At 38.5% G+C, this 17141-nt stretch overlaps 2 long non-coding RNA genes across 3 annotated transcripts in view; one reads left to right on the top strand and one right to left on the bottom strand.

Moving 5' to 3' along the window:
• LOC140323370 (uncharacterized) overlaps window positions 1-17141 on the bottom strand; it is a 255216-nt gene that overhangs the window by 34681 nt on the left and 203394 nt on the right. Inside the window, exon 4 of one of the 2 annotated variants that reach the window (XR_011919363.1) lies at window positions 4565-4702. This is a non-coding gene — a long non-coding RNA (uncharacterized lncRNA). Of the gene's footprint in view, window positions 1-2452; window positions 4703-17141 lie in introns of those variants that run through there. The other variant, XR_011919362.1, reaches the window with a different exon arrangement.
• LOC140323371 (uncharacterized) overlaps window positions 1-17141 on the top strand; it is a 66894-nt gene that overhangs the window by 44524 nt on the left and 5229 nt on the right. The window contains exon 3 of the long non-coding RNA XR_011919364.1: window positions 7260-7317. This is a non-coding gene — a long non-coding RNA (uncharacterized lncRNA). The remainder of the gene's footprint in view (window positions 1-7259; window positions 7318-17141) is intronic.

The raw sequence follows: 17141 nt of genomic DNA, 5'->3' as shown, positions 1-17141 counted from the left end.
TACATTAAAATTACATTCAATTTCAGTGGGAACAGTGTTGTTGGTCCCCCTTTTTTTTGCCAGTGAACCAGTTTGTACCAATATTAAACAGGCTGGAATAAAAAGCCCAATGGGCCGTAGTTTGCCCATGCCTGCCTTAGAGTGAGCTCTTTTGGCAGAGTCATTTGGATTCTTCTTATTTATGTGCTGTAATATTGTTTTTGTATTTATAAATTAGGTATATACTGTAATTTTTGTCATGTTCTGGGTGTGTATATGTTTGTGGCATAAGTAGGGCATATTGCAGTCCTTTTGATTATAGAAATTTGGGTGAGGCTTATCACTAAATGCAGCAGCTAAGTTCAGATAGGTACACTAGTATAAAGTATTATTAGTTATTAGGAATTTAGCACAGAAAGTATAGTATAATATATATCTCATGTTATAGTAAAGGAATTGGTTAATCACAAAATATACAAAGCACACATGTACATTGACAAGTAACTATATATTTCCAGAAGCTTGACATACTGCAGCAACAAATCAACAATAGAATGCAAAAGGAATCCAATGAACTGATGTAATGTCATATACAGTATTTCATCAAACTCCAAAAAACGTGCAATAGAATGTTAAGTAATGGAACAAAGAGCACGGCAAGACTGTCCTGTGCTGGTATGGTAAAATGAAAATGGATTTCAGTGACTTTACAGGAAATAAATAAATGTCTACTTTCTATCCAAAAACTAAACAAGGACAGATAATTAGTGAGGACAATGTAAGCATGTAAACAGTGTTTGGCTGCCTTGCTCCCAGCAACAGACATACAGTCTGTACAGAAATGCTGCAACACCAGAGTCATATAAAGACCCGTTATTGTACACACAGGCTAAAAGGCCATAACCTGCACTGGCGCGATCCATCCGTGCACACCATACATACACCATCCTAATCATAGTTGGAGGTGAGTAACCTGGCATCTTAACAAAAACATCTTTCCTCCAAGACACAAATATAATATAAGATTATATATAACTCCATACTTGAAGGAACCCTCCAAATCTATCCATGTAACTGACCTACCCTTGTAACCAAATAGGAGCGGGAGAAGATAGAGAGCTTATGTGGGCACCTTCTTAAAAAAATGTGATGTAAAATGGCAAATGGATGACAGTCACCTTGCAAGATCAGTACATGAGTTCGAAAAATTCTGTGTGCTGGCTTTCCTGTACAGACTGTGCTTTGTATCATTACAAACCAGTCTTTCAGCTTTAGACAATATAGACCAAGATGATATCATCAGTCTGCTGCATAAATAGAAGCATTTCCTCAGTCCCCTTTACTCCATGATCAGACTGTAACTTTAAATTTTGCAGAAGGTTACAATATAAGGAGCTGTAGCAACATCACGGTGGCTCAGAGGTAGCACTCTGGTCTTTGCAGCGCTGGGTCCCAGGTTCGAATCTTGCACAGGACACTATCTGCATGAAGTTTGCAAGTTCTCCCTGTGTCTGTGTGGGTTTCCTCCAGGTACTCCGGTTTCCTCCCACATCCCAAAAACATGCAGTTAGGTTAATTGGCTTCTCAAAAAAAAATGACCTTAGACTGTATAAATGACATATGACTATGGTAGGGACATTAGATTGTGAGCCCCTTTGAGGGACAGTTAGTGACACGACTATGGACTTTGTACAGCGCTGCGTAATATGATGGCGCTATATAAATACTGTTTAATAATAATAATAGAACCTACTGATTTGTGTTAAGATCACAGCCAAGAACTGAACGATTGCCAGGATTTAGATGATTGTACCATCTCTAAACCAGCATCTCTTGGAAATGGATGATGGCCCTGATGTCTCCCAATTCATTACTTTAAATGCATGCACCTAACATGAAACATTACACAATATATTCTTATATTAGGCCCATTTTTTATTTTAATTCTTAGATAGTGTCATTAAAGAGCCTTTTAAAGGTTGTGAAATTACTGATATAAAGACGCCACATATTGTCAATCTTTGACCTATAGTGATAATCAAACAGTGCCAGTCTCATTTCATAACATACATTGCCCAGCCTGCTAGAAAACTAGCAAATTATGAACCTTGCACTGGACAGCAATTATCAGTCAGTGTCTAAATACAACTTTAGTAAAAGTTTTACCCACCATACACTCTGAAAGGTGCCATATCCGGATGTGGGTGTAGCAGGGACCAATCTTAATGTAGAGCTCCCTTTGAAATTACATTTGGGCTCATTCACCAAATCACCTCATATTAGTGGGTAAAGAATGTAAGTGCAAATCAACAAGTTATGAAGGTACCTAAATTACTCCCCTTCTTCCATATCTCTAGGCAATCACATTTCTGTCCTTTTGATAAGATTCTTGTGCAACACAACTAATGACATCTCATAAGAAGACACCTAAATCCATTACAAAGCTTCTTCTTTTCTGAGATTTTGACTACTTCATATGGATCTTTGCTTAGGCACTGTGGCTAGAAGGTGGTAAAGTATGTAAAACTCTAACTTTTTTATATTGAAATTTTATCTATTCAATGTAGGTTTACCTAAATTAGGATGGGGACCCGGAGGATTTAAGTGGACTTTCCATTTTAGCTTAAGGTCCACTTCAACAGTTTACATACAATGTTTTCTTCATTGAAAATGGCTAATACTCATCCTGCAAATGCAAGAGACGAACATTAAGTGAGACAGGAACTATATCAGTATATCATGCCTACTGGTGCTTTGTGGGTTCAGCAGCAATATTAATGGCAGCAACTCGTCCTCAAACATTTGAGACAAATATTAGGCACATGTCTTTTTAGAAGAGTCTGATAGCTAGTTCCAGCAGGGAGCCAGAGCAGTACAGGGAACATTTGACAAGAACATTGCTTTATAAATGTGCATTAGGAATTGGTCTGTACTCCCCCAAAGATAGTGGACCACACAGAAACACTGGAATCTGTATAAGAAGTCATAATTTTGTATAGACTTTAGCTTTTTGGGTCTAGAAGGTTTTATATGTACAGATCCAAATCAAAAAAAATATCTGTCCTGGATTATTTTAACACATTCTTTATGTAAAAAAGACCCTTATCTATTTAAAAAACACTTTCAAAACATTTTATTGCAGCACTTGGAAATGCTGGAAAAATCCCATTTATAAAAAAATGTGTTAACTAGGGATGTGGCATCAGATAAAAATAGGTTGGCTTAGCTACTGTTTTATTTATATTTGTTATTATATTTTGGTTGACAGTCTCTTCTATGGATTGGAGTTTTTTTTAATATACATTCATATAAAAAAAAGTAAAGGACAAAACATTTCCTGGTTCACCGCAAAATACATCCATACAATGGCTGAGAGGTGATTGGTTAGAGCACTCATGTTTTATTGCTGTCTGTGTCCTTATTAGGGTCTTATATTCACCATTTGTCCTAGTAGCCTGATGAAACTTTCAGTCACCATCACAGAAATAGGGATGAAATCTTTTAGTGGGGACAGAAAATTGTAATACACATACATAAACAGCGGTGAAATAGCTAACGGGGACATTAATGGCAGAAAAAAGTTTGAGTTTTGGCCATTCCTATTCTATCTAAAATTTAACAAAATAAGTGTTGTCTCCAGATATACTTCAAGACACAACAACCTCGGAGTGGTCAGATACGGCAACCCTGTGCCCACTGCAACATGGACATACTACACTGCCCACAGCTAAGATATCACATTAATGCATAGACACCTATATCTAAAATCAGTACAGCTATTTAGTACTTTCAGCTGAAAAAGCACAATATTTACTTACTATTGCTAAATAGATCCATTCACATAGAAAACAGACTTGTGGCATTTCACTGGTTTATATTGTAAAATAATTTTTATTGACAAGCCTCTCAGGGACTCAGCTATGTGTCTAGCTTTGATGCATTTTCCATTCAAAATCAATGTGAATGCATTAAAATACATTTCGACACATTGCATTAAAGACATACACATCATAACAAATGTTGCTTACATGCATTGATGTAATACATTCAATATAAACACATTGTAATACATGGTTAAAATAAAATGGCAGCCCAAATTATCACACATCGACATGCTGTGTCATACCTATGTAATATTTTCCAATTATTTCATTAGAAAACATATCTGGAGAAAATGAGACAGCACTGACCCAATAACTAAGCTTTGTCATATAAGAGGAATATAAGAGGAAGAGAAGTCACATGCTCCTCAATATATGAAAGTCATTTCCTTCATTTTTAGCTGCTAGGGAGGAGAACATTAAAGAGATCCTGCTGTATTTCCTGTTATGTGCAAAGCTTTATTTTAGAATGTAACTGGTTTCTACACTCAATTACCTGTACAGAACAGTGATCAGACCTGATTTGACAAAATGCATAGACCAAAAACAAAATACCATAATACTGCAAAAGTCCACTGAATTCTTCCAACCCAGAGGAAACATAGCTTACAAATATTATACAGTCATAAAAAGCAGACACTGCTCAGTAGAAGCAAAGCTCCAACAGTGACCAGGTTATCCTAAGTCAGTAACTTACAACTTACCAGGTGTAAAAGTTTGCATTGTGCATATCCATGTTGTAGGTCTTTGGTGGGCAGTAGCAGATGCCTGCTTCAACAGTTGAACCTTTGCTATATCCATTCTAGGCATCTGATGATATCCCCTCTATGTCTTACATGTAACTGTTAAAAAACAAAGGGATATATAGAAACATTATTTACTAATGATATTTGCATTTTGAATTCTTGATTTAAAAAGAAAAGTGGGTATTCATGAAAATATTACAGTAAAATTCTTGGCACGGGTTTGTTTTAGTTTTGTATAGTGGAGCGTTAGAACTTCTGTTAGTAGTTACTTTAGAAGAATGTGGGGGGAAATCTAACATTGGAGAACAGGAGTCTAGGTGATGTTTCTATAGTTGGACACCTATTGGGGTAGAAGCTCTCAAAGAGGAGACTGTTATTCCAGTAAATACAAAGAAAGGTTCTAGCTTTTGTCAACTCCAAAGTTAGTTCTACTTTCATTGTCTTCCACTTGAGAACATGGCTGTTTTGGTATTTCATGCCTTCCGCTCAATGACTTGTAAGCAAAGTTATTGTCATTGATACTAAAAGAAGTGAAAATGAAGGACTATTTGTTTCAAATCACTTTATTTCAACATAGCTAAACTCAGAGCTGGGGTTCACATAGCCCTCCATTTTGTATGACAATTATTGGGCTCAGGAAGAAACTGCCTTTTTTTAGTAAGATTTTCTTAGAGAATAACTATGAAGGTCATCTTATTGTAACCTAAACTTTTATTGCTGCAGGGTAAGTTGGATACGATCAGGTTGATTTACTAAAGAGTTTTAGGCTGATCACGTAGCAAAGTGAAGTGTCACCTAACAAGAGAATTATCACTTAGTTTAGTGACTGTGGTGCAAATTTTGTTATAAAGAAACATCCTAGTGCAAGGAAATGTAAAATAGACATGATATTGGTAAATTGACCCAATGTTTGATATAAATTTGCTATAGCGACCAACATTTTGACTTCAGAAGTCTTAGCTCAAGATGAGCCAAAGATTACATAAAAGATCAAAGGAAAATGGCATAAGGTATAATTTAAAACTAGAGCAAGCTAATCCACACAATGTTTATGAATCCGGCATGAGGGAGTGGTCTTGCTATTAAAATATATAAAAGAAAACAATTAGAAAAAGACTTTTGGATACTGCTAAAAATAGGTAGAATAGTTCTAGTTTGCCAACTTGAACCTATACAATGTCCACAAACCTTTGTCATGTCACATAGTACAATTATTCAGCTACAACAAAACTGCATTCTCTTTAGTAGGTTTTCCTTTATTTTTAACTAAAGTAATCCTAAATAAAATTTAATACTGGATAGGCTAAAACTGTGGTTAGAGAGGATCTAAAATAGGAATACTAAATACAGGTCAATGCAAGCTTTTCTGCTGTCTGACTCACTTTTACGGCCAGATGAATGGGCCCCCCAAAATGTTTTTGAATTTCTATTATTTCTATTATTGGATTTTGTTGACTTGCTTTTGTTTCTTATCCTATCAGTGCTTTATTTTTCTTTCATCTAAGATTATGTACATTGTTCCCAAGTGTTTCTATTGGCGGTGCTGAATTATGAGAATCCTCCTAAACCCGTTTTTACCCGTGTAGTGCTGAAATATGAAAACATATTTACTTTCGGATCCAGCGTCGCCTCCCACTATCTTTCAACATTGGGAATGGTTCCATCAATTAAAGGGTTTAACTCAAGTTGTTTCTTGTTTAAAGCACTATACTGCCTTTTTTATTATGCATAGCTCCACAGAGGCATTTAGACCTAGGCAAAGTTATGTGTAGATGACTATCCTTAAGCCTCCTATTATTAGGAAGGAAGGATGTCTATTTTCATCATGTGTTATCATATTAAGACATTCAGAACTCCAAAACAGTCATCATTTCCTTTAAAATCATTAGGCATTCCATAAATCGCCTCGTCCATGCTTTTGAATATTATACATTGCCAAAAGCAGGCTAATTGATGATACTGTTGTAGACTTCTTAGTATACTATGACATTACTTGTTGGTAAGCTGTGATAAGGGGTTGATTTGCCTCAAGACATTTCTAGTAACAAATTAGGTAAGGGTAAATGATAAGAGGTAAGGTTAAAATTTGAATTGACAGTATATTAGTAAGCAGCTAGGCTGAGGTTCAAAGTACATAAGTGAGGGTAGATGATCAAGTAGTGCATAAATAAGTTTACAAAAAGAAAAAAATGTTCTGGTCCAGAACTGAAAACATTCCCTAACAAATAGCAAAATCCATTCCAGGTTTGCTGGATCACCCAGCTTCTCAGATGAAAATGTATCTTCTCTGGCCTTGAAGAGCTTTAATAAATTAGGGCCAATACCTTTTAGTAAAGTTCCTTGAAACATCAAATTATTTTAAACTCATGCGTGGTAGAAAATTTTGTAAAGGGCTGCTAAACAGTAAAAACAGTGAGTCTCTTTTTTTCACAAGACATCTAAAAAATAGGAGCTGTAGTTTTGTCTGTTGTTCACCTATGAAATGAGCATTTTTCCTGTCTACCTTTACTTGTGAACTATGGTAGGGCATTTAAAGTAACTTGTAGTTTGTCTAACTGGAACAAATATTGTTAGTTCTACATTGTGAGTGAAAGACTCATTTTAAAATCAGCAAATATCTGTTCTGAAACCTACTTCTTTACTTTATTCCCAGAAATGTCAATCCATGACCATTAGGAAAATAAATAAGAATATTTTCATCTAGAGTTTTGGTAAGTATTAAACCACATTTTTTTCCCCAGTTTTGCACACTTTCTCTTGCAAAGTAATTTCTTGTAGGCAGCATAGTCTGGTATAAAAGAACAGTCACTGACTTTAGACACCAGATGACTCAAAAGTCTGAAACATTGTTTAATAATATTCACAAGGGGTTATGATTTACCTTATAAAAAGCCCCAAACATGTTCTGGTGTCAAGTGTGGGTTGGGACAGAATTCTCTTTATTACAAGAGGTAAAACGTTTTATTTGTAACAATAACTTTTATACAAAGCTGTTGAAGGACTAGACATGGGGCCAATTTTACCATAAGGCAATCATGAGACAGAGCTAAGAAAGAGTTTGTGTCAGAGGGCTGCAGATCTGAATTACTTTTTTTCTTTGATTCTTGTTCTACCATTGATGAGCACATTCTATTCATTGTGCTGAGAGGAGACTTTACAAAGTTCCAGTATTGCCTTGTATTGGAATGACTGACTGTTGGACTGTATGGCCTATTGAAGGCATTGTATTTAAAACAAGGTGATACAAATAGAATAAGCTATTTTTTTTCTAGCTGCAGGAGGAGAAGGTAAAAAAGGTATGAAAATTTTTATAACAGTCCAGCTGCTGGAAAGGTATATTACTGTTCTACAACAAGTGAAGTTATGATAATAAAACAATGACATACAATAAAAAATGATGGTGGTAGTTTGCTGTGATGTGTGTATGGCCAGGTTACCTACTGGGGGATATATACCGTATAAATACACAAATGAATGCAGCACTGGATTCATATATACATCGCTAAAGCAAAGCTCTACTCAATTCATCAGCCAAATTTTTTTTTCCTTGCCAATCTGCTGTGCTGAGATGTTGTAAGTTTTGTGTACATGTGGTAATGCATTAATCTAGGTAGATCCCTAAATTGTACACATGCACAGCTAACTGTAAAAGTGTAAAGTCTTTTATTAGAAATTAGACATAGTGGGCCTGGTTTATAAAAGCTCTCCAAGACTAGTGTTGATAGACTATAGATAGACTGGGAGATCCGGGAAATGCTGCATGTATGGTGGCAGCACCACAGCACCATAAGGAATGAATAGGGGTGATAGTGGGTGGTAGTTGTATCACTCACTGCCACCAGCTGTCAAATGTGCAGATGCTGGTTCCTTAGGACCCAGTGCTGAGGTGCAAGAGTTCAAGTAGCTGTCAAGGTGCCAGCTGTAGGGAGCCGCTCGGGATCACCTGATCCCAAGGCAGTTCTGAAACCACCCTAAGGAAGACTGAGCATAAGCCCCATGGAAAGTAGTTCTTTTGAAGCAAAGCAACCTATAGGGACCTAGGACAGGTCACTGATATTTCTGAGAAACACCAAGGTAGTCACAATCCTACTCTGGGCCTGGCTGAAGCTGAAAACATTTCACTGGGTGGGTGTGCAGGGAGCGAGCGCTCTGGTACTCCTATAATTACGCCCTGTGCTCAGTCCGTTATACCAGGCAGCATAAACTGCTTACTAATAGCCTGTCCTGTCTACGCTTTGCCAGTAGAATGAAACAGATGAATCATTCGAAATAAAAGCAGCAAATTTTTTCATAATAACCCCTCTCACATTATATGAGTCTATGACAGCCAGGCTAAACCGCAATAGCCCTACAGGAGAAAAAAGAAACTGGCTGTGAACAGAGAAAGAAGATATGAAATGCCTATGGTCTATGGATACAAATTCTGATGTTTTTTTTCTGAAAAAAAAACTTCAATTTACTATTTAGAATTATGATAAAACTGTTGCGTAATTGAAATAGGTGATCATAATGAGTTATTAAGTTACTTTTCACCAATTTTTCAGGTTTTGACATGCTTAGTGTGCCATATTTCCAAGTTTATATTTCATGAGCACGTTTGTAGGTGCTCCCTTTAGTGCAATTCTATCTATTAGAGAATTATTGCTGAAAGGAAATCAATTACAGGATAGACCTGCAGCAGGATCAAGTGATCCCACATGGCTCCTGGTGGCTGGCAACCTGCTAAGTGCTTGGCACCACTCACTGTCGCCCCATTTATTTTCTGTTGGCTGCTGAAGGTAGAAGCTATATGTAGCAACCCGCCCACTCTCCCTTTGCAGGCCCAGACCTGCGATTAGAGAGTGGTCGGGTTCTGGCATCATGACGTCAATAAAGGGGAAGTTCCTTCCCCTTTTTTTTGTGACACCTGACTCCCGGTGCATGCATCGTGGGTCCAAAAAAGTTGGTGACCACTATTTTATATGCTTATCCCAAAACTCCAAGGATAGAATATAGTGAGAAAGAATTGTCAGTCTAGGACAAGGAGTGTATTACTGGCAGGATCACCAAAAAAAATAGCTTGAAATAAATAAATGGGCCCACAATGTGTAAAGATGGGTAAGCTGCAATACTTTGCATTTTTGTTCCAGGATTTAGACACAGGAAAAGACAGAGGGTTCCATTAAATCTAAATCTAAATTTTTTTGGTATTTTTGTACTTTAAATTCCTTTTTTTTAGTGTGTCTAACCATAGTTAGTTTTTGATAGGGTTAAATAATAAATCTATCATTATTCATTATGTATATGGTCAATGTTACTGTCCAAACCATGGAAAAAGCCAAGATTACGAATAGGTGGGGTTTTCATTGGAAATTATTACGGAACAACAAAAGTAGTGGGAAAATACCAGCATACCTCTCATTGCCCTCCCCCCCAATTTGTTTTCAAATCAGCAACTATCTTCTGTATCACTAACGCATACTATGGCGCACCATCATGCACAGCTATTCAGTCAGCTCGGCCTCCACGGGCAGCATGGCGGCCACCACCGTGTGTGGGCAACGGGTGCTCTTCTAATAACTATTTGTCACAGCAGCTCTTCTAAAGATAACAGTCTGACCTAGCCTGTCACGGGAGACTTATAAGTGATGAATGGAGCTTAAATATGGTTTGGTTAATATTTTCTGCTTATAGAATACAGAGTATAACTCGTTCCTAAAAAAAGAACGTCAAGTTATTTAAGTAGGACTTTTCTCATCCAAAGGTGAGACTGTTATAAACAACCTGGATTGTAGGATGACATGGGATGATAGATAACTCTGCATTAGCTTCCCAGAGGAATCTTTCCCACGTACTTAACACTAAGGAGGCATTTGCTGTAAGTGATGTCATTAATACTTCAGCCTGCTGTAATAGATGTGGAACTTTTATATCTCCTGCCAGTTAGAATCGCAAACAACTTATCAATGTCATGAAAGATCTCCCATATAGCAATGCAGAGAGGCACTCCTGTGGGAAGATTGGTGAGCCTTTCATCTTTGCCTGTGGCTCTGGCCTATATAATAACACCGACGTGAGAGTAGATGAGTAGAGAGCTGTAAAAAAGGAATATTGAATACGCGTATCTGTAGTTGGTTAGAGGGTTGCTCATTCACTTCCTATGCTGGATAGTTAGCAGAAATTAGAAGACATTTCTTAAAAGTGAGGGTTATTTTATTCTTGGACCCCGATGCCCAACACCTGGTCTACTGGCTATTAGGGTGTCACCCACTGTGTCCTCCATGTAATGGGCACCAACAATGGGTGGCAGTGTTAAAAGAAATGGCTAAACTGCTTTAATAAACCAGCCCCAATGACACCAAAGTTGGGGTTTTTTAGTACCCACTGACACCAATACTGGGGAAATACATTGCTGTCACTAATATAATTTTCAGGGGTTATTATTTAACGTTAGCCTGATGATTGGACAATGAAGAAGCATCATTACACTTATAAGGTTATTGTTCTCTGCTGCTATCAGCAAGCAACCAGTGTTGACACTGGCAGTACTATACAACGTAGTAGTGTCTGTATGTCTTTTACTATTGGCCACCCCTTTCAGTCTACTGTGTACAATGATTGCAAGAAATTAGTATGAAGGCAGATTTACTTTTTAGGACAAAACATGTAGACAAATAGAAACATTTAACATAAAAAGTATTGGACTATTCTGACCTAAAAACAACATGTATCGGGGGGCGTGGCCGGCCGATGGCGGAGACGGACGCGTGCTAGCACAGCTCCGCGATCCACAGGGGGAAAAGCCGCTCTGACAAGCACCGCAGTGCCTCAATTCACCCGGCGATGGGACCCAAAACGAAGGGGAGCCAGAGGGGACGCTCCGTGGGGGAGATACCGGCCTCAAGGGCCATTCCAGGGCTGTTTTCAGCCGGAAGCAGGGCCGCGAGTGACCAGGCCGCAAAGCCGCGGCCTCAATTGAGCACCAGCCCCGGAGCCGCACCACGTGGTGACGCGGACCGGAACCTCCCTGCAACTGCAGCACACGCTTCAGACACAGGACAAGAGGCCATAGCAAACACACCAGAGCCTCCACCGGAGCAGGTAATTGTCAACCCTGCCCCTGTACATACAAGCCCCAGTGACCTATCCTGTTCGGGTGACTTCTCCAGACCTCTTTTTACCCAAGAGGGAGATGATGATACATGGGACTGGAAAGCCCACCTCAGAGCATTACCTACACGCTCAGACCTGGATCATAGTATTGGGAGGTTGGAAGCCAGTTGTAAAGCGGAGTTCTTTAGTATTCAACAGACCCTGCAGCAGGTGTCCAGTACTACTACTAAGCTTCAGAGCACATGTTCAGAACTTTCTACTCAAATAGCCTCCCATGATGCTATACTGGAACGCCATGCAGCACAAATTAACACGCTCTATCTGATGCAGGACGATGCTGAAAACCGCAACAGACGCAACAATATCCGCATCCGCGGGATCCCAGAGTCAGTACCAAATTCTGAGCTATTTAATGCGGCATACACCATCTTTGCCAACCTCCTGGCGATCCCCCCTGACATGGATATCGAGTTGGACAGAGTCCATAGAACCCTGGGCCCTCGGGGGCGAGATCCCCAACGACCTAGGGATGTGATCTGTCGTGTCCATTTCTATAGAACAAAAGAAGATATCATCAAGAAAGCTAGAGACGCCAAAAACCTTGAATACGCTGGTGCTCCAATACAACTACTGCCGGACTTGTCCAAGCATACCCTAGATCTGCGGAGAGCAGTGCGACCTCTACTGGATGTACTCCGGGAACGAAATATCCCATATCGCTGGGGATACCCCTTTCACCTCATCGCTAGATCTGGTAACAAGAATCACTTTCTCAGAGGTCCCACAGACCTACCACAATTCCTGAGGGACCTTCAGCTTCCTGATATAAGATTGGCAGAGTGGCCTACAGTTCCTGTTTCCATGTCTTTTGGGGGTCCAGGTCGATTGGATTCAAACCTTCCTCATACCCCCACCTCCACTGACCATCCACGTAGTCCTAGACGAGTGACGGGCTCTCCTCCATCCGCAACACATACTCATCCTTAACAAGCATATGATGGAAGACTAAAGGACAACCCCGCAGCCCGCTCTGGTTGGTCTCGGCAGATCGCTAGATTGTCTTCTCCTGCTTTTGTTGCCTCACAACTTACAAGATACTCTCCATCTACATCCGTATACGGTCATATGCCCACCTTGGTCCTACAAGATATTTTCCATCTACAATTGCATAAGGACATATGCACACTACGGACATTTAACTGTTTTGTTTTCTATAGATGGACGATCCAGTCTCATCAGGGCCTACTGCCGGGTCCTCTTCTGGGTATCGTATGGAATCATTACACTGCATTTCACAATTCCATGTTTAAAGTGATGTGCAAGCAGGTTGTGGATTAGCGATAGATTATTAGACCCTAGCACTTGCCGAGATTCCAAGTTCCCCCCCCCCCCCCAATTTTCTCATCAATACTTCTTAAATCAGATTAAAGCTTAAATTTGCTCTAGAAACATTTTCATTCTTTTAAACCATAGACTTGAAGAGGAACTATTTGCTTCTCGAGACATATTTAGGCTTTTTTGGAGCGTTTTTCATGCCTAAACCCATTACAGTGGGGTCATTCCCCGATATTGAAACCAGACCTACAACAGGCTTTGGTCCTTTCTGAATTGGAAATAGGGTAGCAACGTGCATGCCATATCGCCTATCCATTAAAGGTTCTCTGGAATCTGATTTGTGAAAAAGGAGAGAAGCAAAAAGTGTGTAGCCCCCTTCCTTTTTACTAAAACCCAACCCCTCCCCTTTCCCCCAACAGTGGCAAAGGCTATCGCAGGGGTGAAGGCCTCATCCTCACAACATAAAATCCGTGTGATGAGGGTCTGTGTGTGAGTAGCCTGTTTAGAATCCAGAAGCCTAGTAAAAATCGTCTAGATATCTGCCCTAAAATGTGAAAATTACAGGGATTGTATGGCAAGACCAGTATGTGGGAGTAACAAGCAGGACAAGGAGTCAGTCAGTTCATGAGCTGACAAGAAGTGTGCTAATGGGGAAAAGCAGGGTGGCAGAGAGATGAGTTTATAACTTGGGGCCTAGGATGACCTGGGTGCTCGCAGAAGCCTAGTGTCTAGGGGTGGCTGTGTTTTCCATGCAGTCTTTTAGGGCCTGACAACTTTGTCCCAAATCATTGTTGCTCTGCTTGGGGCCCAGGATAATTGCCTGTCCTAGCTCCTAGGATCCATTCTGGCTTACTACCAGTGGATGAAGCCCTGGAGATTTGGATTCTGATACCATAAGCCCTCAAAGAACCCATGATCTATATTATATGGGCACCATGCTGCATGCACATCACATCACCAGTCTAGTTATGTAATACCATAAAAACCTAGGAAATCTAAAACTCTACGAAAAACAACTTTTATGTTTTAAGTGTTAAATAAATTGGATTAAACGTCTAATAAAATAGAGATCACCTTTAACTAAAACATTGAAGAATGAATGGAATTGTGGAATGTTCCTTCAAGGTCAAGCCTACCTAACCTCTCCTATCTCTGACCATGAAAGTAGCCATAACATCAGAGCTCAGTGTTTTCATACACAGCTGTACACAAGTCCTTTTGTTTAAATAAATACAAAGCAAATGTGAATTATAATAAGGGATGTTCTATGTCATGTTATAAAGCTTAAAACTGTCTGATTCTTCACTGTATCAAACAAACATTGTCATGTGTCTTTGTTATAGTCATAACACTAACATGGCTCAGTGAAGTCAATATGTGCCCATGTCATGAGAGGAAGTGAACCATTTTTGGAACTCTATGAATATGCAGTGAAAGTTGATAACTAACATTACAGGATCTATAGGCGTTACTCGAATGTTGAATGTGACATGAATATGCTGAAAATGAATACATATATCTACAGAGCAAATACTTCCATCCTACACCCTAAAATTAATTTATATATATTTCTTTAAATACATGTGCATTTTTATGCTTAAATACCATGGCATTTTTTACAGGGTAAAGGGGTCCCTATCTAATAGGTGGATCTTGAATTTTGCTGTTAACCAACTAAATAGGATTATAGGGTTATGCTGGGAATTCATGTTGAGTTTTAATTATCATGTATATGTACATATTGCATATATTCAGCTTAGAACTAAAAAAAAGTAACAATATTTTTTAACATTCATTGTACAAAAATGTTTACTGTAGTTTTATCATTTTCTGCAGAGTGGTCAGCTGTTTCACACATATCTTAGACTACCCTTTGTCTTGCCGAAAAGAAAATCAGTTGTTTAGAGAGTTCAGTAGCTCAATCTGAAATGCATGTAGACAAGGTAATGAGTCAGAAAAGTGACTTCTTCCCTCACTTAAAGTGAGGATAATTTCCTATTTGGATAGTTGTCACCAAAGCATCTGTCAACAATTTAACCCCCCCCTAAAAAAAAGTATTTGAAATTGGTTATTGGCCCTGTAAGAACTTTGGTCATCCTCATTTCTAGCTACTTGTCTTTAGAAACAGAAAGGTCAGGAGACAGTCCAGAACATCGCCAGACTTCCATGAAAACAAAAAGAATTCACATCCGTGAACAGTGGAACTCTTGGTGATGTGTAGTACATCCTATCTGAAAAGGTTCTCTTTATCCTTACATTGGTATTTTTGGCTCAGAAATAAAAGTATTTGTTAAATGTAAGTCAAGGAAAGTTCAGCAAGTTTGACGCTTGCATGAACTTTGAAAGAAGTCTCCCACCATGTGATACAGCAAATTCCATTGAATTGAGCAGAGTCTAGTCAATGGATGTGGTTTATGAATCAGTGAGGTCTTTCTACTGCCAATCACATTTCCAGTACAAATGAATCAAATTGCCATTGTGCTAAAAATGTGTGTGTGTGTGTGGGGGGGGGGTTATTCTGCAGAACTTTTGGCATTGTTGTCCTAGATGTAATATGACAATCCAGCCCTAGTCTCTGGGCAGCCCTTAATCATTCTGCATAGGTTCCTGTAAGACTGAAATAAGTAGTCATGTTTTCTGCAAATAAACAGTGTAATCTTTAATTCAGTAATTCTTTCCTTATGTTCCTCTTCTGACCCCATCTTCCTGGTTTTCTCTCCCTTTCCTGTTTCCTTTCTCTTTAGCAAAAAAATAAAAAATCTCCCAACATAGAAATACCTTAGTGACTCAGAAGATGAATATATTTGAGAATTAAGATACCCGAAGGTGTCTTCAGTTTGTTTATGTTCTGCAGTCCTTAAGCAGAACTCAATACATAAATGTGAAGGAAAGTTGTTTTAACGGTACCTAAGGTCAAAACTTTTTTTTATTTTTGTTTATGATAGAATGTGTAATGTTTAGATCTGTCAGATTTTTATTGCTGTCTGTGTCCCAGCTGAGATTTATTTTTTTCTGTTTGTCCTAGTGACTATTGTTATTAGGACTTCAAGTGAGGAAAAGTCCCAAATTTTGAGTTGCTACCAGAACAGATATACAGGCCATCTAAGGATACTCTGTGAGTGAATGTTTTCTGTGACATGCCAAATCACATTGCCAAAATACTCTTTCATTGCAGAACTTTTACCTACTTTTCAATGTAATTACAAAGTAATTAATGCAAAATAAATTAATGTAATCCCAAAATCAATATGAAAGAAAATAAAAGAAAAAAATAAGTACCTTATATTTTTATTTCCCTTTGTAATTCATAATTTCTTAGCTAGGAGAGAGTGATGTATCCTTGACCACTAGCTTTCCTGGGATATTTACATCATGCATCCTAGAAGGTTGTAGACATGTACATCCAACCCATTGTGCCCGATTTAATAAAGTTCTCCAAGAATGTAGAAGATAAACTAACAAAAGAGAACCCGTGTCATCCAGCAAACCTAAAATGGATCTGGACCAGAAATAAAAATGTTTGTCAAATAATAGCAGAAGACATGTAAGAAATCTATTCCAGGTTTGCTGTAATAAATCATTGTTGAGATTTACTAAAGTTTTTATAACTCCATAGTACATAAAATGATGGCCAACTAGAGGTGAGCCGAGGCGGATCGTAATAACTGTGGTGCCCTAATTAGCATATAAGAGGTAGGTTCCTATTACTTGGTCATACCTTGGCAGGTTGCTTACAAAGGAGTAGCCAATCTTTTAATATGAGAAGGGGGGGGGGGCAACTTTTAGCATAGAACAAGCACAATGCATGAAAACCAAAGGTCTATTTATATGATACCCCCCTAGTTCTAAATTTAACAAACACTTAATAAAAGTTAAAAAAAAAAAAATACTTACGTTGGGTTTCAAATTTTGGCTGCTTCCTGGTAATATCATTATGCCTCACTGCTGCTTCATGGAAAAGCTGTCTTGGGAAATGTACCCACAATCCTACAGAAATGCACTTTTGTAGTTTGCAAATGTAATCTGAGTATTTTTTTTTTACTAATGGTTTATTTATTATTTTTGGCTTTGTTTTTTCTCTTTTTATAATGATGTGATGATGGGCTTT

This window comes from Pyxicephalus adspersus, chromosome 2 (assembly GCF_032062135.1).
Source record: "Pyxicephalus adspersus chromosome 2, UCB_Pads_2.0, whole genome shotgun sequence".
Lineage (NCBI taxonomy): Eukaryota > Metazoa > Chordata > Amphibia > Anura > Pyxicephalidae > Pyxicephalus > Pyxicephalus adspersus.
This window is presented reverse-complemented; position numbering and strand designations above follow the sequence as displayed.